Source organism: Symphalangus syndactylus, chromosome 14, assembly GCF_028878055.3.
Source record: "Symphalangus syndactylus isolate Jambi chromosome 14, NHGRI_mSymSyn1-v2.1_pri, whole genome shotgun sequence".
In the NCBI taxonomy this organism is placed as follows: domain Eukaryota; kingdom Metazoa; phylum Chordata; class Mammalia; order Primates; family Hylobatidae; genus Symphalangus; species Symphalangus syndactylus.
In genome coordinates this window covers 63,722,686-63,747,725 of record NC_072436.2, presented here as the reverse complement: position 1 = coordinate 63,747,725, position 25,040 = coordinate 63,722,686, and the positions used below count along the sequence as shown (strand labels likewise).

The 25,040-nt window shown below is 44.4% G+C and overlaps 1 protein-coding gene across 16 annotated transcripts in view; it reads left to right on the top strand.

Moving 5' to 3' along the window:
* Positions 1-25,040, top strand: part of SPECC1 (sperm antigen with calponin homology and coiled-coil domains 1) — a 304,891-nt gene that overhangs the window by 40,607 nt on the left and 239,244 nt on the right. For 2 of the 16 annotated variants that reach the window (XM_063617729.1, XM_063617730.1), the window contains exons 4-5: positions 21,489-24,415; positions 24,620-24,751. The exons of the other annotated variants lie outside the window; for them this stretch is intronic. The gene's annotated coding sequence lies outside the window, so the exon portion shown is untranslated. The remainder of the gene's footprint in view (positions 1-21,488; positions 24,416-24,619; positions 24,752-25,040) is intronic. 16 annotated transcript variants of the gene reach the window in all.

The window sequence follows — 25,040 nt, the reverse complement described above, 5'->3', positions numbered from 1 at the left end:
TGTAAGATCTTGTATTCTGCGGCCTTCCTGAACTCCTTTATTAGCCCTAAGAGGTTTTTTTGTTATAAATTCCTTATGATTTTATATATATAAGAGCATGTCATTTGTGATTAGAGATAGTTTTACTTTCTTACCAATCTGGATGCATTTTCTTTTTCTTGCCTAATTGCCCAGACTAAAACCTCTGGTATAATGTTGATGAGAAGTGGTGAGAGCAGAGACACCCTTGTCTAGTTTCTGATCTTAGGAGAAAGCTATCAGATTTTCACGTTAAGTACGATGTTAGTTGTGAGTGTTTTGAACTTGCCCTTTATCAAGTTGAGGAAGTTCCCTTTTATGTCTAGTTGTTCAGTGTTTATATTATGAAAATCTGTTGGATTTTATCTAATGCTTTTTCTGCATCTATTGAGATGATCATGTGGTTTTGTCCTTTATTCTATTACTAGGGCAAATTACATTGATTGATTCTGACCAACTTTGAATTTCTGGGATAAATTCCATTTGGTCATGGTATATAATCCTTTATATATGTTTTTAGGTTTGGTTTGCTAGTATTTTGTTGAGGATTTTTCTATATCTTATGTATATATTTTATCTGTATCACATCTATTATCACTTTTAATGGCTGCATAAGGCTTAATTATGTGGATATACCATAATCTAACCAATTAGACTTTAAATTATTTCTTTTCTTGCCATTGTTGTTATAATCAAGGATAAGCTCATCACTCTTGCTTAGATAGCTGTGTATTCAGGCTGGCTCTGAACTGCTCCTTACTGCACTCTGTCCATTCATGATTATTTTTGTAGGATACATTCCTACAAATGGAATAACGGAACCAAAGGTTATGCACAGATGTTTGTCTCATCTTGTCATTATTTTCAAGTTGTTTATAGTGGGGGTTTTTTTTCAGAGGTTTTTAATTTTCAAGTAAGTCACATCTGTTTTTTCTTTATGTATTCTGCCTTTGCCCATAGGCTCAGACAGGCCTCTCCTACCTTATTCAGGATAATCTCCTATATTTTCTTTCTTTTTTCTTTTTTAATTTTTCGAGACAAAATTTCACTACGTCACCCAGGTTGAAGTGTGGTCTTTTTTCTTTTTTAGTTTTTTGAGACAGGGTCTCACTGTGTTGCCCAGGCTAGAGTTCAGTGGCTATTTGCAAGCACAATCAGAGTGCACTACAGCCTTGATCTCCTGGGCTCAAGCAGTCCTCCCTCCTCAGTCTCCCAAGTAGCTGAGACTACAAGCTCACACCAGCTACTGCGCCCAGCTAAAACAATCCATTCTTTATCCTAGATTAGTCATGCCATCTTTGTCATGATCTAAATTCTTATTTCTGGGCTTTGCCATGATCCAGCACTCTTCTTTCTATTCCTGAACCATGCCGTTGTAATTTTTTATTTTTCTGATCTATTTTACTATCTGGTAGTACAAGTGGTTTGTGTGTGTGTGTGTGTGTGTGTGTGTGTGTGTGTGTAATTTTCTCCTTTAGAGAAGAATCAAGTTATTTGATAGCTTCTATAGAGAATAATCAATTATTCTACCAGATGAATTTTAGGATAATTTTATAAATAATTTTCTTCATATTTCTAATCTGATTAGAATTTTTATTGGAATTACAACACATTTATAAAATTGTTTGCAGAGAATGAATATCCATTGGGAGAGCATGGTATGCTTTTCATCCAGTCCTGTTTTTTGTCATTCAGTAAAGCATGAATTTTGGGGGGCGACTGTAACTTTCTTACTAGGTTTATTTATAGATGCTATTGTAAGTAGGATTTTTTTTAACGTGATAACTTATTTAGGTGTATTATTTTATTATATAGTTTAATACATACTTATTTTAGAAAATTTAGAACTACAATGTGAATTTAAAAAGTAAATGACCCTCAGTCTGAGAGATAAGCACTGTTAACATTTTGTGTGTATCTATTTATAGATTTACAGTCTAATGAGGGAAGTAAGACATGATCACATGAAAGGCTTAATAATCCGAGGCACTATTGAGTGACTAGCTTGTACTTTTTTTCTGCCTAGCCTTTTTTCTCCTTTTGGAAACTGCTTTTCCCATAACTAGTGGAGCTGCCAATCATCCAGGTCCCTCTCCACGGCCAATAGGTTGGACAGTGTATCACCTCAGGCTCTTTTCTGGGAGAGACTCTCTAACCTGGAATCTCAAATGCTAAAGACCTCTAGTCCTGCAGTACTGCTGGGCAAGGCCTTCCTATTCTCAGAGCACCCGTGTTTGAATGACACCAGCTTAGGAGAGTGAAGCTAGGAGGTGATTCAAAACCATTCCTGATGACATCATTGGACCTCAAGGTCTAGCTGGCTTAAAGCCAGCCTGAATTCATCCTAGACTTTCCTAAATCAGTAAAGCCAACAAACTCACTATTTTGCTTAAGCAAAATTGAGTTAGGTGTCTGTCATTTGCAGAGTCCCAACCACTACCAACTCCTGTGTCTGTGCCATGGTGCCACATGGGGAGTCACCAAGATGAGTTAGGACCCTTTATGCCCCTTGCCCCCCAGGAGAGTGGGTGTTCCTCAGTAAGAGCAGGTTCAGTGCATTGTGCCTGTTGTCTCCTTCAAGGCAAAGCTGGATGGCCATGAGAGACAGCCTTGGCCACGTGGGGCATGGGGCTGCCGTGCCAAGCCAGGCTGGCTCTGAACTGCTCCTTACTGCACTCTGTCCATTAGAATGACAGAGTCTGAGTATGGAGGTTAGAATTATTGTGAACATGGGGGATTCTGTGTCACAGAGGCTCTGCAAACCCATGCCACCTGCTATATAAGAGCTCTCTGCCATGCAAGAGCAGACTGGCTGCCCTCCACACCTGTTATCCAGTAAAATAGCAATTAAAGTGCAGCTTGTGGCAATGACTAAGCTTAGCCCAGGCCCACTGATAGAGTTCTTGGTGCCTGTGGATGTAACACATGTTGCTTGTTTACCTTCACAACATTTCTTCGGTGTTTTTTTCTGGGCAGTGTATTTGCTCCCTGTTGCAGTAGATCCCATTGTCACTGGGGCTTACTCTAGGTCATCCGTAGTAGCAGGGAATGTGGACCCCAGGCTTTGTGAGGATGCTCATATCATTTTGGAGCTCCCTGAATTCAAAATTAAGTATGAAAAGATTTATTTAGAATGAAAAAAATTGCAACAAATTATTGGAGCCTAGGAGTTTCAGATGCCTACCTCTGAGATCCCTTTAGTTGGCTCACCAGAAGCCCCTGCTGCGATATGCTTCCCAGTTGTAGCCCGACTTCCCCTTCCCACCTAGAACTCAGTGCTCACAGGATCATGGCAAGGTGGTGGGGCGCGGCTGAAGCTTCAGGGTAAATCCATTTGTGAAGAGCAGACTGACTTTTTGTTTTTGTTTTTAAATCTGATATCTCAGCAGTCAGCAGCTAGCCAGCCTACATCTTGAAACCCTTACATTTTGGAGAGGTACAAATTAAGCATTGAGGACCAAGTAGGATGGAAATATGATTTTGCACTTTGTGCATGTATGCGTGTAAGAAAGAGAAGAGAGAGAGAGATTGTGAGAGGCAGGAGAGAGAGGGGGAGAGGCCATCATAACTTGGGGAGAGCAGAGCCCGCCTGCTTCCTGAGTGAAGTGTTGCTCAAGTGGTCCTGCCCGGCCCCCTCCAAGTGTGGTTTTCCTCCCAGGCCAGCACCAAACCCAGAATAGAGTGGCTGACTTGCTGATTGAGGTCGGCAGCTCCCGAGAAGCAGGAGAAGCAGAGTTTTGCAGTAAGTACATTGTTGGTTATTATTTAAGACGGAGATGGAAAATCTTAGGATAGCTGGGGAAGAGGTGCTTCTGCTTTAGGTACAATGTCTTACAGACCCAGTGGATCTTGGTGTGACTAAGGCAGTGTGAATACATTCTCCCATGTTGCATGGACTGGATAAGTTAATGCCACATGCATGATTTTGGGGGGCTGAAAAAGGATTTGAAACCCATCTTTTGACGTGTTGAAGGAAAATGATCTTTTCTCACTGCTTGTCACTTGTTTCATCTTGCAAGGAAAGGATGATTAATGCCAACTTCAAGTTAATATATGAAGTTCTTTAGAAAAGAAGCCCTGTGGGTACTAATTAGTAGCAGTGTGGAGATTATTTTCCCATCCAGGGTGAATAGGGCTGCTTCTGTGCATTCTTTTTGCCAAGTGTGGGATGTCTAAGGTCCTGTGGAGAGAACCGCCCACTCGACTAGTGCTTAGCCCCTGGAACGTTCTCGAGTCATCTCCCCTTGGAGGAGATCAGCACTGTAGTGGGCCTTGTCATCTGGCAGAGGGTCTGACAATGTACCAGTGTTCAACATTTGGGCAATACATAACATTGTGTTAGGGTCTGAAATGAGATGCTTGTGAAGCCCAGATGGCAGAGTTTCAAGCAATAATATGATAAAGTTGGTGGCTTTTCTGGGAAGTTATTTATTATATGGTTACTTGACACTGTTTTCCCCCACACCCCATCACAGGGTTGAAGATACCTTAAAATGTCTCTTACGCACTCTATTTTCTAGAAATTAAGTTTCTGCTTTTTATTTCCTTGTCCCACTGACTCTAATTTCCTATTGGAATAAAATGTTTAGCTCAGCGGTGCAGGAGGTCCACACTAAGTTTTCTTGGGAAATGTGGCTTCCACCCCTTCTTGATAGAATGCAAATGTGCTGCTCTTGCTGCAGAACTCACGGGTGTGGCTGCTTCTGCTCCTTTATAGCTCAGCTCTATGGACTCTGTGTCTCTGTGATTCTGTTTTAGAGTAGCCGTGTTTCACTTCCTTTAACCTTTCCTTTACCAAGCGAGTTAACATGGAAGCCTGTCTAAACAGAGGAGCCCCCAAGGCAGGAGAGGGGCTGCAAAATAAGCAGTACTAAACTTTCATTTGAAAACCTGGAATTTGAATTTGAAATAAACCACCACCTGTGAAGTATCATTCCTGATTCCAATTTTATTTTTCCAATATGTTAACTTTTTTTTTTTTTTTTTTTTTTTTCCCGGATGGAGCCTTGCTGTTGTCACCCAGGCTGGAGTGCAGTGGGTTGATCTTGGCTTACTGCAACCTCTGCCTCCTGGGTTCAAGTGATTCTCCTGTCATAGCTCCCAAGTAGCTGGGACTACAGGCGCATGCCACCACGCCCAGCTAATTTTTGTATTTTTAGTAAAGACAGGGTTTCACCATGTTGTCCAGGCTGGTCTCAAACTCCTGACCTCAGGTGATCCACCTGCCTTGGCCTCCCAAAGTGCTGGGATTATAGACGTGAGCCCCCGCACCTGGCCGCAATACGTTAACATTTTTTTTTAAATGATCAAAGTAATTTTGAGCTCTCACTGTACAACATCATCTCATTTGATTCTCCCAGCAGCTCCATGAGGTAGCTACCTTTTTGGTCTTCACTTTATAGAAGAGGATGTGGAGGCCTAGAGAGGTCAGAGAGATGGGTGGACAGGTAGGTGAGTGGTGCAGCCAGGATGGGAACTCATGCTCTGATATGGCATTTCAGTACATTCAGAAATTGGAGAAAACAGTGGCTTAATCCCACACCCTGAAGCAACTATTAAAATTTCTGTATTTTTTGCTGAGTGCGGTGGCTTGCACCTGAAATCCCAGCTACTCGGGAGGAGAAGAAGGAGGATTGCTTGAGACCAGGAGTTCGAGAACAGCCTGGGAAACATAGCAAGGCCACTGTCTCCAAAATTTTGTAAAAAAACTTAGCCAGGTCTGGGCGTGGTAGGTCATGCCTGTAATCCCAGCATTTTGAGAGGCTGAAGCAGGTGGATCGTTTGAGCTCAGGAGTTCAAGACCAGCCTGGGCAACATAGTGATACCTCATCTCTACAAAACAATCAAAACACAAGCTGGATATGGTGATGTGCACCTGTATCACCAGCTACTCAGGAGGCTGATGTAAGAGGATCGCTTGAAATCAGGAGGTTGAGGCTGCAATGAGCTGTGATCATGCCACTGCATTTCACCTTGGGCAACAGAGCAAGACCCTGTCTCAAAAAAATAAAAATTAAAATAAGTAAATAAATAATTAGCTAGGTGTGGTGTTGCATGCCTGTAGTCCCAGCTACTCCAGAGGATCACTCGTGCCTAGGAATTCAAGGTTACAATGAACTATGATCTCACTACTGCATTTCATTCTGAGTGACAGAGTATGACCCTGTCTCTAAAAAAATTATGTATTTCTTTCTACCTGTACAACTGGATATTATAGCATAAGGCTTTAAAAATGTTATATAGTTTCACAATTATTACTGTATTATTCTTTTGAGACAGAGTCTCGCTCTGTTGCCCAGGCTGGAGTACAGTAGCGTGATCTCAGCTCACTGTGACTTCTGCCTCCCAGCCTCAAGCTATCCTCCCACCTCAGCCTCCCAGGTAGCTGGGATTACAGGCGTGTGCCACCATGCCCAGCTAATTTTCATATTTTTGGTAGAGATGGAGTTTCACTGTGGTTCCCAGGCTGGTCTTGAACTCCTGAGCTGAAGCGATCTGCCTGCCTTGGCCTCCTAAAGTGCTGGGATTACAGGGATGAGCCACTGCACCCAGCCTGGTTTGACAATTATTTAATGGCATAAAATATTTTATTAAGTGATTGGTCCATAAGTTATTTAACTATTCCCTGTTTTTTAAAATTAGGTTGCTTTTCTTTTTTTGTTTTTTTGCTGTTATAAGTAATAGATTAGTAACTGTCTTTGTCCATGGAACTTTCCTTATGTTTTGGGTTGTATCTGTAGGATAGATTTTCAGATGCGGGATTGCTGGGTAAAAGGGCATGACCATTTTAATGGTGCTTGGTATGTGTTGCTACATTACTTTCTGTCAACACAGTGTGTGGGAGCATTCGTTTAATTTCATCCATTCCACCAGCCGACAGTATCATGGGGAAAAAAGAGTAAGAAAAACAGAACCAGCTGACAGTATGACGGGGAAAAAAGAGTAAGAAAAACAGAACCTCTTTATGGTATTTTGCATTTCTTTTAATACAGCTAGGCTGAACATTTTTTACGTGCTTGTTTATAAGTTGTACTTTCTCTTTTGATCATTTTATGGGATCATAATGCTGGCTTTTTGGGGCTGATTTATATGGGTAAGGTTTATTTGCCATATTTTTGTCAGTTATTTTCCCCAGTCTACTGTTTACCTTTTTAAAATTTTTTAAAAACATGCAGTCATTTAACATTTTTATATAGTCAAATCGGTTCATTTTTTCATAAGTCTTCTATGTTAGAGATCTAAGTTCTCTGCTTTTAAGGCATTTATGTTCTTCTAGTATTTTCTTTCATGGATGATGTGAAAGTAAATTTAAACTGACTTTAAAAAATGCTAACCAGTTTTTCCAATATCATTGACGAGCAACTCTTATGTTTTCTAATATTTTATGATTTTTTCTTTTTATACCTCCAGCTTTTCTATTATATGATTTTTCTGGATTATTTGATTATTTATAGGAGCAATCTATTTCTACGCCATTATCGTACTGTGATAACTTTTGTGGCTTTTGTTTTGTTTTGTTTTTGAGATGGAGTTTTGCTCTGTGGCCCAGGCTGAAGTGCAGTGGTGCAGTCTCGTCTCACCACAACCTCTGCCTCCCAGGTTCAAGCGATTCTCCTGCCTCAGCGTCTCGAGTAGCTGGGATTATAGGCGCCCGCCACCGTACCTGGCTAAGTTTTGTATTTTTAGTAGAGGTGGGGTTTTGCCATGTTGGCCAGGCTGGTCTCGGACTCCTGACCTCAGGTGATCCACCTGTTTCGGCCTCCCAAAGTGCTGGGGTTACAAGCGTGAGCCACCGCACCTAGCCTGTTACTTTTATGATATGTAGAGAGAATGAGTCGTGTGGAGTAATACTGAGTCAACATAAGATTCTGGTTAAGCCCATGGGCACTGGAGGCAGATTGCTCAGCCTTATCTCTGTCCCTTAGTCTTATTATCTGTAAAATGGGGATAATATTAATAGTAGTTTCTATTCCATAGGGTTGTTGGAGTGAGGAAACAAAAGCTAAATTAAAACACACACACTGAAAAAGTATTTGATGTAGGTAGATGTGTAGAGAAAGTATTTGAAGCATATATAGATGACTTTATGTACATGAGTATGAATTATATTACATATATACATAAAAATACATATGTATTTTTATAGAGTCAAACATGTCATTCTTTCCTATGGCTTTTTTTTTTTTTTTTTTTTTTTTTGAGACAGAGTCTCGCTCTGTCGCCCAGGCTGGAGTGCAGTGGTGCAATCTCGGCTCACTGCAAGCTCTGCCTCCCGGGTTCGTGCCATTCTCCTGCCTCAGCCTCTCCGAGTAGCTGGGACTACAGGCGCCCGCCACCATGCCCGGCTAGTTTTTTGTATTTTTAGTAGAGACGGGGTTTCACCGTGGTCTCGATCTCCTGACCTTGTGATCCGCCCGCCTCGGCCTGCCAAAGTACTGGGATTACAAGCGTGAGCCACCGCGCCTGGCGTATTGATTTATTATTTATGTATTTATTTTTAGAGACAGGGTCTCTTCTGTCACCCAGGCTGGAGTGCAGTGATGAGATTATAGCTCACTGCAGCCTCAACCTCCTGTGCTCAAGAGATCTTCCCACTTCAGCCTCCTGAGTAGCTGGGACTACAGGTGTGCACTACCATGCCGGGCTAATTTATTTATTTGTAGGTATAGAGGCTTACTACAGGCTGTTCTTCAGCTCCTGGGCTCAAGTGATCCTCCCACCTTGGCCTCTCAAAGTGCTGGAATTACAGGTGTGAACCACTGTGCCCGGCCTCTCTAGTTTAAAAAATTGTCATCTGAGGTTCAAAATAAGCCCTTCATCCATTATCCACCCAGCAGACATCCAGCACCCAGTCTGAGCTGGCAGTGTGCTAGGCCCTAGGGAGACAAGGGTGAGCAAGAGAGAACATGGCAGCCTCCAGGGACCTACGCATGGGTTGGGGAGGAGGGACAGTGAACACTGATGAATTATATCACTGACTGTGATGGTGGCTGCGGTGGAGAGTCACAGAGGAGGGATCCTTTCCCTGGGTGGGCAGGAGGTACAAGGAAACTAGGGTCTTCTGAGGAGAGCCTGCATTGCTCCAGTCTCTCCCATTCCATCCCTTTCTCTGCACCCCTACCGCCATGTCTTCATTCCTTTCGCTGGGACCACTGTTTCCCAGATTTTAGTTCTTTAATGCCTCTTTTCACAGTTGTTGGCATTGTCAACTACCATTACTTATTACAGTTCCTAAAATTGACTTAACATTATTAATGTATCTTGAAAGGACTTAACCGTGAGAAACAATGAAAATGAAATGATGCTAAATTTAAAAGTTAGGATGATAAGTAATGAAGGCAGAACTCTTGAATGTGGTCTAGAAGGCATGCATGAGGTTGCTTTGATCACAAAGGGATGCTATTTATATGAGAGAAAGGGAATGTATTAGGATTAGATATTTAGCTGGCAGAGGGGGACTTTCTTGTCAGTGAACTCAGGGAGGACACTGTAGGAAAGAGATGACAGAAAGAGGGAGAGACTGCAGAGCATTTATTTATTTTCTTTAATTACAAGAGTGAGATAAGCCAGCAACACATTACAACCTGGGGGATCAGAGGGTCCCTCTGAGACAGACTGTGGGAGCCACATCTGGTTGCTACAGTAACGGGCCTCCTTATAATGAGAAGAGCCACAAGTGCCCAAAATAAATGGCTTGGGGCAGAGGAGCAACAAGCGGCCTACCTCGCTGCCTCTTGGGGAAGGCAGACTCGGGGAGGTTTCGCAGCAGGTAAAGAATGAGACCCTTGGGGGAGGGGGTCTTGGGTTGTCTTGAGTCTAGGAGCTTGAGGGCCTCTCCAGGTCTTACTGATGAGGTCTGAACATAGGGAAAGGAAGTCCTCCTGGCTTCACCTGTGCTGCCTGTGACCCCTTGCTGCATGGGAGGAGCCTCAGGACAAGAAGCGGTACAACAGCTTTTGTGAACTGGCTTGGGATGCTGAGAGATTTGGGCATCCCCTTGGCCATCCTGAGGAGGGCCAGGCCCACATGATGGGATCAGTGCAGGTGGGGGTGGTCACTGGGGCCCTCCTGTGGTCCTGCTCGCCGGCCTCACCCCTGTAGCTGCAGGAACTTGAAACCCCTGCCTCACACTTGCATTCTCCTTCCTGCCCCAGTATCCCTCCTCCTTGCTTTGCTGTTCCCTGTGCCTGTGGGTTTCTCTCCCTCTTGTCATCTAGTTCATGCTTATTATCCTGGAAGGGTCACCAAAGGGTCTTTTCCTCCCCGCTGGGTCATGTGCCCCTTGAATAAGCTCTTCTGTCACTATGTGACTTTTTAGTAGTGTTTTCCCAGTTGATATCTGGTATTTTCAAGGCCATTTGATAGTTCCCTATACTGGATGGTGAGCCCCAGGTGGGGAGGGGCGGTGTTTGGTTTTGCCCATCCTGTGTCCTGGTGCCTACTGCAGTGCCTAGATACAGGAGGTGCTCCCAGAATGATTCTTGAGCAAACAAATGAATGAGAAAGTCCCCAGCTGTTTGTGTAAATGAGTGAATTCCCACGACTCATTTTGGGCCTGGTTTTTCTTTCCCAGTGCAGCAGAGCACAGGGAATGAAGGGGAGAGGAGGGCCTGGGGAGCGGGGATGTGGGGTGTGCATGTGAACCATGGTAGGAAGCCTGGGTTTTATTCCAAGGGACACAGGGACCGACTGGAGGGCTTTGAGCAGAGGCGTGATGGGATCTGACCTACATTTCGAAAGGATCACTGTGGTTAGTGTGGAAAGATTAGCCAGGTGGAGGGAGAGGGCTGAGGAGAGGATGGAGGTGAATTAGAGGGGTGGTGGCATCTGGAAGATTGGGGTGGACTGGAATCTGTCCGGAATGTAGAGCCCACAGGTGCAGCGTTCTGGGCGTCAGGATCCCGTGATGTGTTTGTTGCTCTGATCCGTGCTCTAACTTTTCACAGGTGAGCCATGCTGTGGCCCTGAGTTTCCCACATTACAACACACACACACAACTTTTCTTTTTCTTTTTTTTTTCTTTTTTTTTTTGAGATGGAGTCTCGCTCTGTCTCTCAGGCTGGAGTGCAGTGGCGCGATTCACACACACAACTTTTCAATCAACAAATGTTTGCTGCCCCCAAAGCCGCCCCCAAAGCCACCCCAGGAGCCCCTGGGGCCCATGTGTGCCAGTTTAGGCCACGGTGGCCCCACCTGCAGCTGGCTGGCCATTCAGACTCCTTCTGCTGCACCCGCTGCCTCCTTCCATCACAGATGACACTGAGTTGCCACCAGTAAAAGGCATCCTCAAAGCCTCAGCTCTAATACCTGCCGTTCTGGGCCTCCGGCTTCCACTGCCACTCTGTTTTCCAGCGCCATTTTGCACAACTTCCACCGTGCTCACACGCTGTGGCCAAACAGCACTGCTCCTTGCCTGCTTTTGGAGGTGCTCCTTTTCTCACCCGGAATGCCGTCTCCTCCAGTTTTCACATGTCAACCTCCTACCCATCCTTCAGTGTTGCATTAGTCTGCTTGGTCGCTCACAACAAAGTACCACAGACTGTAGGTCTTAAACGAAAGACATTAATTTTCTCACAGTACTGGAAGCAGACATTGGAGTCAAATCAAGGTGTTATTTTGGGAGGCTGAGGCAGGAGAATTGCTTCATCCCAGGAGTTTGAGACCAGCCTGGGCAACACAGTGAGACCCCATTTCTCAAAAAAGAAAAAAATTAGCCAGGCGTGGTGGTGTGCACCTTGTCCCAGCTACTCAAGAGGCTGAGGTGGGAGGATTGCTTGAGTGTTGAGTTTCAGGCTTCAGTGAGGTATGATCATGCCACTGCTCTCCAGTCTTGGCAACAGAGCAAGACCCTGTCTCAAATATATATATATTCACCTTGTATCTTCACATGGTTACCTCTCTGTGTGTGCCTGTGTCCTAATCTTTTCTTATATGGACATCAGTCATATTGGATTAGGGCCCAACCATATGACCTCATTGCACCTGAATTACCAGTTTAAAGACATCTCTCCAAATACAGTTACATTCTGAGACATTAGGGGTTAGGGCTTCAACATAGGAAGGGGGTGGCAGGGAGGAACACAGTTCAGCCCATGACTAGAGGTTCACTCAGATGCCACTTTACAGCACCCACTGTGCTCACGCACCATAGCCTGTTAGTGGGCTTCTTTCTAGCACTGGTTGCTGTGTCCTTTGGTGTTCGTTCGTTCATTCATTCATTCATTCATCTAAAATAGTACTAAGAGACATCTAGTCCAGACTACTGGGCTGCATTATTCTTTCTGAGTCCTGACCACACCAATTATATCTGACACAGGTCACCTGGGACATTTAATTTTTTGTTAATTCATCAAACAAAATTTCTGAACACTTCTCATATGTAAGGCATTGATCCAGATGCTAGGCAGCAGGCACAGCAGAAGGGGTCTGAATGCCGGCCAGCTGCTGGTGGGGCAACTGATTTGCCTTTGCTTTTAATGCAAAGGCGAATCAGAGTTGGCACTTCCAGTTAGTTGGAGAGACGTGATACAGTCATATACAGTCATACAAGAGAGGACATAGACAAAATGCTTGGAATTTAGAGCAACACCAAATCATTTTTGTCTTTTTGTAGGAGTGGGGAGATGGCAGATAAGACTACAAGGGAGAACTGACATTTGATCTGGGACTTAAGGATGGATAAGATTTGTGTAGATAGTAGGTAGCCTTTTGAGTTTAGGCTTTTCACTTAGCATAGTGCATTTGAAATATATCCTTTTTGTGTGTGTGCTATCCATTCACTTTTATTGCTGAGTTCATTCTTTCTATTGCTGAGTACTAGTCTAATGTGAGGATGCATCAGTTTATGTATCCACTCACTGTTGAGGGAGAGTTAGGTTGCTTGACTTTTGCTGTTACGAATCAAGCTGCCATGAGCATTAGTGTTACAGATGTTTGTGTGAACACAAATTTTATTTCTCTTGGATAAATACTGAAGAGTGGGATTAATGGATTGTATATGTTTAATTTTTAAGAAACTTCATCACTCCAAAGTGGCAGTACCATTTTGCATTTCTGCCAGCAATGTATTAGAGTTCCAGTTGCTCCATATGCTTGCCAGCACTTGATACTGTTTCGTTTTGTTTTTAAATTTTTAGCCATTCTAGTAGGTGTGTAGCAATAGCTCTTATGGTTTCAATTTGCATTTTCTTTTTTTTTTTATTTATTTATTTATTTTTTTAAATTATACTTTAGGGTTTTAGGGTACATGTGCACAATGTGCAGGTTTGTTACATATGTATCCATGTGCCATGTTGATTTCCTGCACCCATTAACTCGTCATTTAGCATTAGGTGTATCTCCTAATGCTGTCCCTCCCCCCTCCCCCCACCCCACAACAGTCCCCGGAGTGTGATGTTCCCCTTTCTGTGTCCATGAGTTCTCATTGTTCAATTCCCACCTATGAGTGAGAACATGTGGTGTTTGGTTTTTTGTCCTTGCGATAGTTTACTGAGAATGATGTTTTCCAGTTTCATCCATGTCCCTACAAAGGACACGAACTCATCATTTTTTATGGCTGCATAGTATTCCATAGTGTATATGTGCCACATTTTCTTAATCCAGTCTATCGTTGTTGGACATTTGGGTTGGTTCCAACTCTTTGCTATTGTGAATAGTGCCGCAATAAACATACGTGTGCATGTGTCTTTATAGCAGCATGATTTATAGTCCTTTGGGTATATACCCAGTAATGGGATGGCTGGGTCAAATGGTATTTCTAGTTCGAGATCCCTGAGGAATCGCCACACTGACTTCCACAATGGTTGAACTAGTTTACAGTCCCACCAACAGTGTAAAAGTGTTCCTATTTCTCCACATCCTCTCCAGCACCTGTTGTTTCCTGATTTTTTAATGATGGCCATTCTAACTGGTGTGAGATGGTATCTCACTGTGGTTTTGATTTGCATTTCTCTGATGGCCAGTGATGATGAGCATTTCTTCATGTGTTTTTTGGCTGCATAAATGTCTTCTTTTGAGAAGTGTCTGTTCATGTCCTCTGCCCACTTTTTGATGGGGTTGTTTGTTTTTTTCTTGTAAACTTGTTTGAGTTCATTGTAGATTCTGGATATTAGCCCTTTGTCAGATGAGTAGGTTGCAAAAATTTTCTCCCATTCTGTAGGTTGTCTGTTCACTCTGATGATAGTTTCTTTTGCTGTGCAGAAGCTCTTTAGTTTAATGAGATCCCATTTGTCGATTTTGGCTTTTGTTGCCATTGCTTTTGGTGTTTTAGACATGAAGTCCTTGCCCACGCCTATGTCCTGAATGGTATTGCCTAGGTTTTCTTGTAGGATTTTAATGGTTTTAGGTCTAACATATAAGTCTTTAATCCATCTTGAATTAATTTTTGTATAAGGTGTAAGGAAGGGATCCAGTTGCAGCTTTCTACATATGGCTAGCCAGTTTTCCCAGCACCATTTATTAAATAGGGAATCCTTTCCCCATTTCTTGTTTTTGTCAGGTTTGTCAAAGATCAGATAGTTGTAGCTATGCGGCATCATTTCTGAGGGCTCTGTTCTGTTCCATTGATCTATGTCTCTGTTGTGGTACCAGTACCATGCTGTTTTGGCTACTGTAGCCTTGTAGTATAGTTTAAAGTCAGGTAGCGTGATGCCTCCAGCTTTGTTCTTTTGGCTTAGGATTGAGTTGGCGATGCGGGCTCTTTTTTGGTTCCATATGAACTTTAAAGTAGTTTTTTCCAATTCTGTGAAGAAAGTCACTGGTAGCTTGATGGGGATGGCATTGAATCTATAAATTACCTTGGGCAGTATGGCCATTTTCACGATATTGATTCTTCCAACCCATGAGCATGGAATGTTCTTCCATTTGTTTGTATCCTCTTTTATTTCATTGAGCAGTGGTTTGTAGTTCTCCTTGAAGAGGTCCTTCACATCCCTTGTAAGTTGGATTCCTAGGTATTTTATTCTCTTTGAAGCAATTGTGAATGGGAGTTCACTCATGATTTGGCTCTCTGTTTGTCTGTTATTGGTGTACAAGAATGCTTGTGATTTTTGTACATTAATTTTGTATCCTGAGACTTTGCTGAAGTTGCTAATCAGCTTAAGGAGATTTTGGGCTGAGACAATGGGGTTTTCTAGATATACAATCATGTCATCTGCAAACAGGGACAATTTGACTTCCTCTTTTCCTAATTGAATACCCTTTATTTCCTTCTCCTGCCTGATTGCTCTGGCCAGAACTTCCAGCACTATGTTGAATAGGAGCGGTGAGAGAGGGCATCCCTGTCTTGTGCCAGTTTTCAGAGGGAATGCTTCCAGTTTTTGCCCATTCAGTATGATATTGGCTGTGGGTTTGTCATAGATAGCTGTTATTATTTTGAGATACGTCCCATCAATACCTAATTTATTGAGAGTTTTTAGCATGAAGGGTTGTTGAATTTTGTCAAAGGCCTTTTCTGCATCTATTGAGATAATCATGTGGTTTTTGTCTTTGGTTCTGTTTATATGCTGGATTACATTTATTGATTTGCATATGTTGAACCAGCCTTGCATCCCAGGGATGAAGCCCACTTGATCATGGTGGATAAGCTTTTTGATGTGCTGCTGGATTCGGTTTGCCAGTATTTTATTGAGGATTTTTGCATCAATGTTCATCAAGGATATTGGTCTGAAATTCTCTTTTTTGGTTATGTCTCTGCCAGGTTTTGGTATCAGGACGATGCTGGCTTCGTAAAATGTGTTAGGGAGGATTCACTCTTTTTCTATCGATTGGAATAGTTTCAGAAGGAATGGTACCAGTTCCTCCTTGTACCTCTGGTAGAATTCAGCTGTGAATCCATCAGGTCCTGGACTCTTTTTGGTTGGTAAGCTATTGATTATTGCCACAATTTCAGAACCTGTTATTGGTCTATTCAGAGATTCAACTTCTTCCTGGTTTAGTCTTGGGAGGGTGTATTTGTCGAGGAATTTATCCATTTCTTCTAGATTTTCTAGTTTATTTGCATAGAGGTGTTTGTAGTATTCTCTGATGGTAGATTGTATTTCTGTGGGATCGGTGGTGATATCCCCTTTTTCATTTTTTATTGCATCTATTTGTTTCTTCTCTCTTTTCTTCTTTATTAGTCTTGCTAGCGGTCCATCAATTTTGTTGATCTTTTCAAAAAACCAGCTCCTGGATTCATTAATTTTTTGAAGGGTTTTTTGTGTCTCTATTTCCTTCAGTTCTGCTCCGATTTTAGTTATTTCTAGCCTTCTGCTAGCTTTTGAATGTGTTTGCTCTTGCTTTTCTAGTTCTTTTAATTGTGATGTTAGGGTGTCAATTTTGGATCTTTCCTGCTTTCTCTTGTGGGCATTTAGTGCTATAAATTTCCCTCTACACACTGCTTTGAACGTGTCCCAGAGATTCTGGTATGTTGTGTCTTTGTTCTCATTGGTTTCAAAGAACATCTTTATTTCTGCCTTCATTTCATTATGTACCCAATAGTCATTCAGGAGCAGGTTGTTCAGTTTCCATGTAGTTGAGCGGTTTTGAGTGAGTTTCTTAATCCTGAGTTCTAGTTGGATTGCACTGTGATCTGAGAGACAGTTTGTTATAATTTCTGTTCTTTTACATTTGCTGAGGAGAGCTTTACTTCCAACTATGTGGTCAATTTTGGAATAGGTGTGGTGTGGTGCTGAAAAAAATGTATATTCTGTTGACTTGGGGTGGAGAGTTCTGTAGATGTCTATTAGGTCCACTTTATGTAGAGCTGAGTTCAATTCCTGGATATCCTTGTTAACTTTCTGTCTCGTTGATCTGTCTAATGCTGACAGTGGGGTGTTAAAATCTCCCATTATTATTGTATGGGAGTTTAGGTCCCTTTGTAGGTCACTGAGGACTTGTTTTATGAATCTGGGTGCTCCTGTGTTGGGTGCATATATATTTAGGATAGTTAGCTCTTCTTGTTGAATTGATCCCTTTACCATTATGTAATGGCCTTCTTTGTCTCTTTTGATCTTTGTTGGTTTAAAGTCTGTTTTATCAGAGACTAGGATTGCAACCCCTGCCTTTTTTTGTTTTCCAGTTGCTTGATAGATCTTCCTCCATCCCTTTATTTTGAGTCTATGTGTGTCTCTGCACGTGAGATGGGTTTCCTGAATACAGCACGCTGATGGGTCCTGACTCCTTATCCAGTTTGCCAGTCTGTGTCTTTTGATTGGAGCATTTAGCCCATTTACATTTAACGTTAATATTGTTATGTGTGAATCTGATCCTGTCATTATGATGTTAGTTGGTTATTTTGCTCATTAGATGCTATAGTTTCTTCCTAGCCTCAATGGTCTTTACAGTTTGGCATGTTTTTGCAGTGGCTGGTACCGGTTGTTCCTTTCCATGTTTAGTGCTTCCTTCAGGAGCTCTTTTAGGGCAGGCCTGGTGGTGACAAAATCACTCAGCGTTTGCTCGTCTGTAAAGTATTTTATTTCTCCTTCACTTATGAAGCTTAGTTTGGCAGGATAGGAAATTCTGGGTTGAAAATTCTTTTCTTTAAGAATGTTGAATATCGGCCCCCACTCTCTTCTGGCTTGTAGAGTTTCTGCTGAGAGATCAGCTGTTAGTCTGATGGGCTTCCCTTTGTGGGTAACCCGACCTTTCTCTCTGGCTGCCCTTAACATTTTTTCCTTCATTTCAACTTTGGTGAATCTGACAATTATGTGTCTTGGAGTTGCCCTTCTCGAGGAGTATCTTTGTGGCGTTCTCTGTATTTCCTGAATCTGAATGCTGGCCTGCCTTGCTAGGTTGGGGAAGTTCTCCTGGATAATATCTTGCAGAGTGTTTTCCAACTTGGTTCCATTCTCCCCATCATTTTCAGGTACACCAATCAGACGTAGGTTTGGTCTTTTCACATAGTCCCAAATTTCTTGGAGGCTTTGTTCATTTCTTTTTATTCTTTTTTCTCTAAACTTTCCTTCTCTCTTCATTTCATTCATTTCATCTTCCATCAGCGATACCGTTTCTTCCAGTTGATCGCATCTGCTACTGAGGCTTCTGCAATCTTCGCGTAGTTCTCGAAACTTGGCTTTCAGCTCCATCAGCTCCTTTAAGCCCTTCTCTCCATTGGTTATTCTAGTTATCCAGTCTTCTAAGTTTTTTTCAAAGTTTTTAACTTTTTTGCTATTGTTTTGAATTTCCTCTCGTAGCTCAGAGTAGTTTGATCGTCTGAAGCCTTCTTCTCTCAACTCATCAAAGCCATCCTCCATCCAGCTTTGTTCCGTTGCTGGTGAGGAACTGCGTTCCTTTGGAGGAGGAGAGGTGCTCTGTTTTTTAGAGTTTCCAGTTTTTTTGGTCTGTTTTTTCCCCATCTTTGTGGTTTTATCTACTTTTTGTCTTTGATGATGGTGATGTACAGATGGATTTTTGGTGTGGATGTCCTTTCTGTTTGTTAGTTTTCCTTCTACCAGATAGGACCCTCAGCTGCAGGTCTGTTGGAGTTTACTAGAGGTCCACTCCAGACCCTGTTTGGCTGGGTGTCAGCAGCGGTGGCTGCAGAACAGCGGATTTTCCTGAGACCACAAATTCAGCTGTCTGATAGTTCCTCTGAAAGTTTTGTCTCAGAGGAGTACCCGGTTGAGTGAGGTGTCAGTCTGTCCCTACTGGGGGGGTGCCTCCCAGTTAGGCTGCTCAGGGGTGAGGGACCCACTTTAGGAGGCAGTCTGTCCGTTCTCAGATCTCCAGCTGCGTGCTGGGAGAACCACTACTCTCTTCAAAGCTGTCAGTCAGACAGGGACATTTAAGTCTGTGGAGGTTCTTGCTGGGTTTTTGTTTGTCTGTGTCCTGCCCCCAGAGGTGGAGCCTACAGAGGCAGGCAGGCCTCCTTGAGCTGTGGTGGGCTCCACCCAGTTCGAGCTTCCTGGCTGCTTTGTTTACCTAAGCAAGCCTGGGCAATGGCGGGCGCCCCTCCCCCAGCCTCGTTGCCGCCTTGCAGCGTGATCTCAGACTGCTGTGCTAGCAATCAGCGAGACTCTGTGGGCTTAGGACCCTCCGAGCCAGGTGTGGGACACAATCTCCTAGTGTGCCGTTTTCCAGGCCCGTTGGAAAAGCGCAGTATTAGGATGGGACTGACCCGATATTCCAGGTGCCGTCTGTTTCCCCTTTCTTTGACTAGGAAAGGGAACTCCCTGACCCCTTGTGCTTCCCGAGTGAGGCAATGCCTCGCCCTGCTTCGGCTCGCGCACAGTGCGCTTCACCGACTGTCCTGCACCCACTGTTAGGCACTCCCTAGTGAGATGAAACCGGTACCTCAAGCAGAAATGCAGAAATCACCCGTCTTCTGTGTCGCTCGGGCTGGGAGCTGGAGACCGGAGCTGTTCCTATTCCGCCATCTTGGCTCCACCGCATTTTCTTAATGACTAATGATGTCAAGCATTTTTTCATGTGCTTATTTGCCATCCAAGTATCTTCTGTGGTGAAGTTGTTATTTAAATCTTTGGTCATTTTTTATTGCCTTGTGCATTTTATTATTATTATTTGTTATTAATATGGACATCATTTGTTATTTTTAACAAAAATACCAAAGAGGCCGGGCACTATGGCTCATGCCTGTAATCCCAGCACTTTAGGAGGCCGAGGCGGGCAGATCACCTGAGGTCAGGAGTTTGAGACCAATCTGACCAACATGGTGAAACCTTGTCTCTACTAAAAATACAAAAATTAGTTGGGCACGGTGGCGGGCACTTGTAATCCCAGCTACTCGGGAGGCTGAGGCAGGAGAATTGCTTGAACCTGGGAGGCAGAGGTTGCAGTGAGCCGAGACTGTGCCATTGCCATTGCACTCCAGCCTGGGCTACAAGAGGAAGACTCCGTCTCAATAAATAAATAAATAACAAATAAAAGTAACAAATAATAACAAAAATGATTATTATTCAAGAATTCAAGATTCAAGTCCTTTATCAGTTTTGTGTTTTGCAGATACAAAACTTCCAGTTGATGGCTTGTCTTTTCATTTTGTTGACAATGTCTTTTGAAGACCCTAAGTTTTAAATTTTGACAATATCCCATTAATCAGGTGGGTTTTTTTGTTTTTTATCTTAGTTATTTTGTTGCTCATATTTTTGGTGGTGTAACTAAGAAATCTTTGCCTTACTCAAGGTCACAACAGTTTTCTCGTGTTTTCTTCTAGAGGTTTTCTAGTTTCAGGTTTTACCTTTAGGTCAATGAGCTGTCTTTAATGTGGACCAGACACTGGGCTCACAGGTGTGGAACCACAGAGGAATGAGACAGAGCCCTTCACTCAGGGACCGTCTGGGCAAGGGAGGTGGGGGTAGGAGTCACACAGGGAAACAGTCTTTGTCTGGTGTAAGGCCTGCTGATAAGCCTGGGTCCAGGGTGCTGTGGACACACTGTGGTGTGGAAGCAGGTCTGTGCCCCAGACAGGGGCTGTGAACTGAGGTTTACCAGATAGTAGAGGGTAAGTAAAAAGCAGGAGTCCAGGCTGGGAAGCCTGTTTTGGGCTTGGTGTGGCCTTGGGCAGGCCTGGAGGCTGGATGATAGAACTCAGCATCCCTGCAGCTGCTGGTCATTTGCTGTGCCTGGGGTCAAAGTGCAAGACAGCTGGCAGGAGTGGGCAGAAGGGAGCAGGGGCCTGAGCACTCGGTGTGCCTTATCCTCAAACAAAGAGGAGGTGGAGTTGGCTTCATGGCATGGCTCAGGCTGTGCTCTTTGAGGGTCGGAGGTAACTGTCCCTCTTCATTTTGAAAGTCAGATGTTTCTGTGTCATAAAGGGCCCATCCATAGGGGGCAGCGGAAGTGCTGTTACATAACCATTTCTGTCCCCCACGCTGGAAACAGATCACACAGCAGTTGCTGTACTTGCTGTTCCTTGTAGACTTACTCCTGTGCAAGGAACGTGTAATGAGAAGGTAATCCCAGGAGCAGCCTGCAAAATTATCCCTTGTATTTGTGGTTCCTGTGTATATTTAAAACACAATGCTAGAAGCAATTGATGCTGACGAAGGATAGGGCATATTCCAAGCACTGAATAAATTAACCCTGCAAAGCACAGCAGTTGCTTTCATTAGCCAGCTGGCACTGCAGGAATATAGCTAAAGCCTGTGGGTTAGAAAAGAAAATCTCAGGAATGTGAGAACAAAAAGGAAATCAGCAGCATTCAGTGATTTAACTTAATCTGGCAACAATAAGGAAATCCAGAACTTCACGGTGCTCTGAGCAATAGTGGACTCCCACTGCATGTGCGAGTGGACGGACGTTCCCTGTTCAGTGGAGGGGATATCCACCACGACTCTGGGTATCCACGGCGGGATGGAGATATGAGTTAGGGCCATGCAGCGATGATCCAGGTTTTGTTCCTGCATCCTCTGCAACTGCAGAAGCTCCAGCAAAATTCTCTGTTCCCCTCCTTTGTTCCTGATGTCCCCAAGGAGTGAAGCAAATGAATAGACCTAGCTAATGTGCTGTCTCTCCCTTCTCTACCTGGCCAGGCACTTTCCGGGATGGCTGCTGCCATCATGTCCATGACACTGAAGGCCTCTGCTGCCTGCAGTCCCACTGCTGCCTCCGCCACCCTGGGCACCACTGCTGCCATGTTGCCCTGTGGCTGTGAGGTGCCATAGTGCCAAGTCTTCAGCACACCCAAGAAGGCCATGATGACTATGGTGGAAGCCTCAGAATTTCTTGGGGAAGTAGCTCTTTCTATGTTGCCTTGATGGCCCTGTTCCCACCTCCTCTCTGTCCCCCTAGGCCGAGCGTTATCCCAGGAGACCCTTCACTTCCACAGACAGACAGAGAGACTGCCAGGGACCCTCCTCAGCCAGCCTCATCACATGCCGAGGCCACAGCACTCAATGTGGTTGGGTCCAGTTGAGACCCTGCTGCTCATGACTTAAGGCTTCTGTGCATTGAATTAAGCCACTAGGGGACTTATGAGATCACCCTCTGGCTTCTTTTGTTGGGTCCCATACAGCCAGTATGTGTCACCAGGGGCATGTGGCATGTGTAGCCTGCCTCTCCTGAATTTGCAGAGCCGGGCTGGCTCCTCCTTGCTTTTATCTTCCTGTGGTCAGAAGGCCAGAGTGGCTGAAGTATAGTGAGTGGAGGGAGGGAGGGGCAGTGGACGTGGTGAGGGGCCAGACCTCTCCATCCATGGGTGGGGGCTCTCACTATGGAGGGTCCCTTTTTTGCATCTGTGCTCAGCAGTGCTGGGGAAGAGGGTTTGTCCCCTTCCTTCCAGGCCCTCATCGTTCAGATGCACAGAAGCATGTTGGTAGAGCACACAGAGGTTTGCTGGGTGGATGGGGCAGCATGCCCTGCAGTTCTTGTATTGTTTCTAGAGGAAATAGAACAGAATGAAACAGAACTGGCCTGCCTGTTGCCTGGGAAGCTGTTCCCCTGACATCACAGGGCTGTGCCCATATCCCCACTTGGCTTAGGGGCCCCTAGGTTAGGAACAAAGAAGCAGAAAAGGTTGGATAAAAGATAAGGTACTCAGACTTGATACTTTAAATTATCAGGTTCCTAAGTCTATGGTTACCATCAGTTCCTACTTTACAAAGCATTTACTAACGTAAATTCATTTATTATGTTTCTGTGAAGATGCCTGGTTAAATCTAAAACCATAGAAATGTAAAGTGTTGTTTACTATTTCTGTGAAACTAGGATGTAAACCAAAAGTTTTAAAAGCCATCCCTTAGGAATATAGGAACTATTTCTCAAGCATGACTGTGAGTTAACAAGATTAAGTTTTATAACACGACGCTTACACATCAACATGAATGTTTTCAAGGTAGTAGTGCTGGAAGGCTCTATATTCATAACCATGGGGCTCTCATCCTGAAAGCAGTCTGGGGACTTTATTATTTTTTTTCAACCATTTAGAGATATTTATAAGTGTTACGGGAGAAGGATTGTCATTGCCTTCCAGTTCTCTTTTGTGCTTGCCCGTTAATTCAACACCTATTTAGTGAGTGGCTCCTGCCTGCTGGGACCTGTGTACCTTTGTAGGAGCTCCCTGGCTGGTGGGGCAGGGCCAGGGAGACACCCATATGCATGTCTTCAGTGAAAGCCAGAATCTAAGTATTCATTAACTAATATTTGTTGAGCACCTATTATGTGCCAGGAACTCAACGGTGAACAAGGGAGGTAAGGCCCTGCTATCACGGACCTTCCCTAGTAGCACAGGAAGGCAGATAACCCATGACAGATAATCAATGGCAGATAATCGATGGCAGTGAGAGTCTTCATTTGGTGATAAAGGCTCTGAAGAAATAAACCAGGGGCTGTTTGGTGGGGTGGGAGAGCTACTCTAGAGAGTGCAAGAAAGACACCTTCTAGAGGAAGTACCTTGTAGCAGAGACTGACGGAGGAGAAAGGAGCCCACTGTGTGAGGAGCTGGGGAACATTCTGGGCAGAGGGAACAGCAGGGGCAGAGCTCCTACTTGGGAACTAGCTGCACATGCTCAGGGAGCTGGGAGCGGCCCACGTGAAGCATAGTGAGCAGGGGAGAGTGATCAGAGCCAGGCGAGGAGGTGGGCAGGGCCAGGAAGCCTAGGAGCTTGGGGCCGGGACAAAGACCTTGGGCTTTCACTCCCAATGCAGTGAGAAGCCACTGGGGGCGGTTCTGTGTAGGGAGTGATGTGATCTGATTTTTGTATACATGTCTTAATTTTGAAACTTTAATTTTGGTGAAAAAAAGTCACATAACATGAAATTTACCATCTTAACCATTTTTTTTTTTTTTTTTTTTGAGACGGAGTCTCGCTCTGTCGCCCAGGCTAGAGTGCAATGGCACAATCTCGGCTCACTGCAAGCTCCGCCTCCCGGGTTCACGCCATTCTCCTGCCTCAGCCTCTCTGAGTAGCTAGGACTACAGGCGCCTGCCACCACGCCCGGCTAATTTTTTGTATTTTTAGTAGAGACAGGGTTTCACCGTGGTCTCGATCTCCTGACCTCATGATCCGCCCCCCTCGGCCTCCCAAAGTGCTGGGATTACAAGCGTGAGCCACCGCGCCCGGCCCCATCTTAACCATTTTTAAGTGGACAGTTCATGATTTGTGTTTTGAAAAGACTCCTGTGGCTGCTGAATGGGCATTAAGTGGTGGGCTAGAAGGGGCAGGAGCAGAGGCCAAGAGCCGGTGAGGGGAGACTGCAGCACCCGGGTGAGAGGCAGGGCTGGCCCAAGGGGTGGGCAGTGGTCACAGACCTAGGAGTTCCAGAAGAGAGACGATTTTCTGGAGGTTTAGAGGTGGGAGTATCAGAAAGGTTTTTGCAAGAAAGTCTTGATTGGCATAAGCCTAAAAGGAGGGGATAAAACATTCATACAGGGAGGCCCTCAGATTGGTGAATACCCAAGATGAGAACCGCAAGTTTCATCGGAAGTGCAGAGAAGAGTCCTCTTTGGCTACGCTGCAGGGTAAGGGGTCAGTGTGGCTCAGCCGAGCTCAGGCAAGCTGTCATTTAATTTGGTGGATGCTATTGTCTGAATGTTGATGTACCCCCCCAAAATTTATCTGTTGGAACCTAAAACCCCATGTGATAGGATTAAGAGGTGGGGCCTTTGGGAAGTAGGCCGTGAGGGTAGAGCCCTCATGAATGGGATTGTGCTTTTGCAAAACAGGCTTGAGGAGCTCCCTTGCCTCTTCTGCCATGTGAGGCGCAGCAGGAAGGCACCATCTGTGCAGCAGAGTGAGCCCTCACCAGACGCTGAATCTGCTGGTGCCTTGCCTTGGACTTCCCAGCCTCCAAAACTGTAAGCAATGAGTTCACCTTGTTTATAAATTACCCAGTCTACGGTTTTTTGTTGTAGGAGCCCAAATGGACTCAGACGGTGTGTAAGGGGAGCAGTAGGCCAGGGTTAGGCACACAGCCTGAAGTGGCATTGCCGAGGGTCCCGCTGGGGGAGTTAGCAAACCCCTTGACATTTCCTTGTTGCTGAACTGTAAAAGGGGATGACAGCAGCTACCTCACAGGGTAGTCAGAAACATGAAAAGATGAAGGAAAATGCTGAACATGGTGCCGAGCTCTTAGTTGGTGCTGCT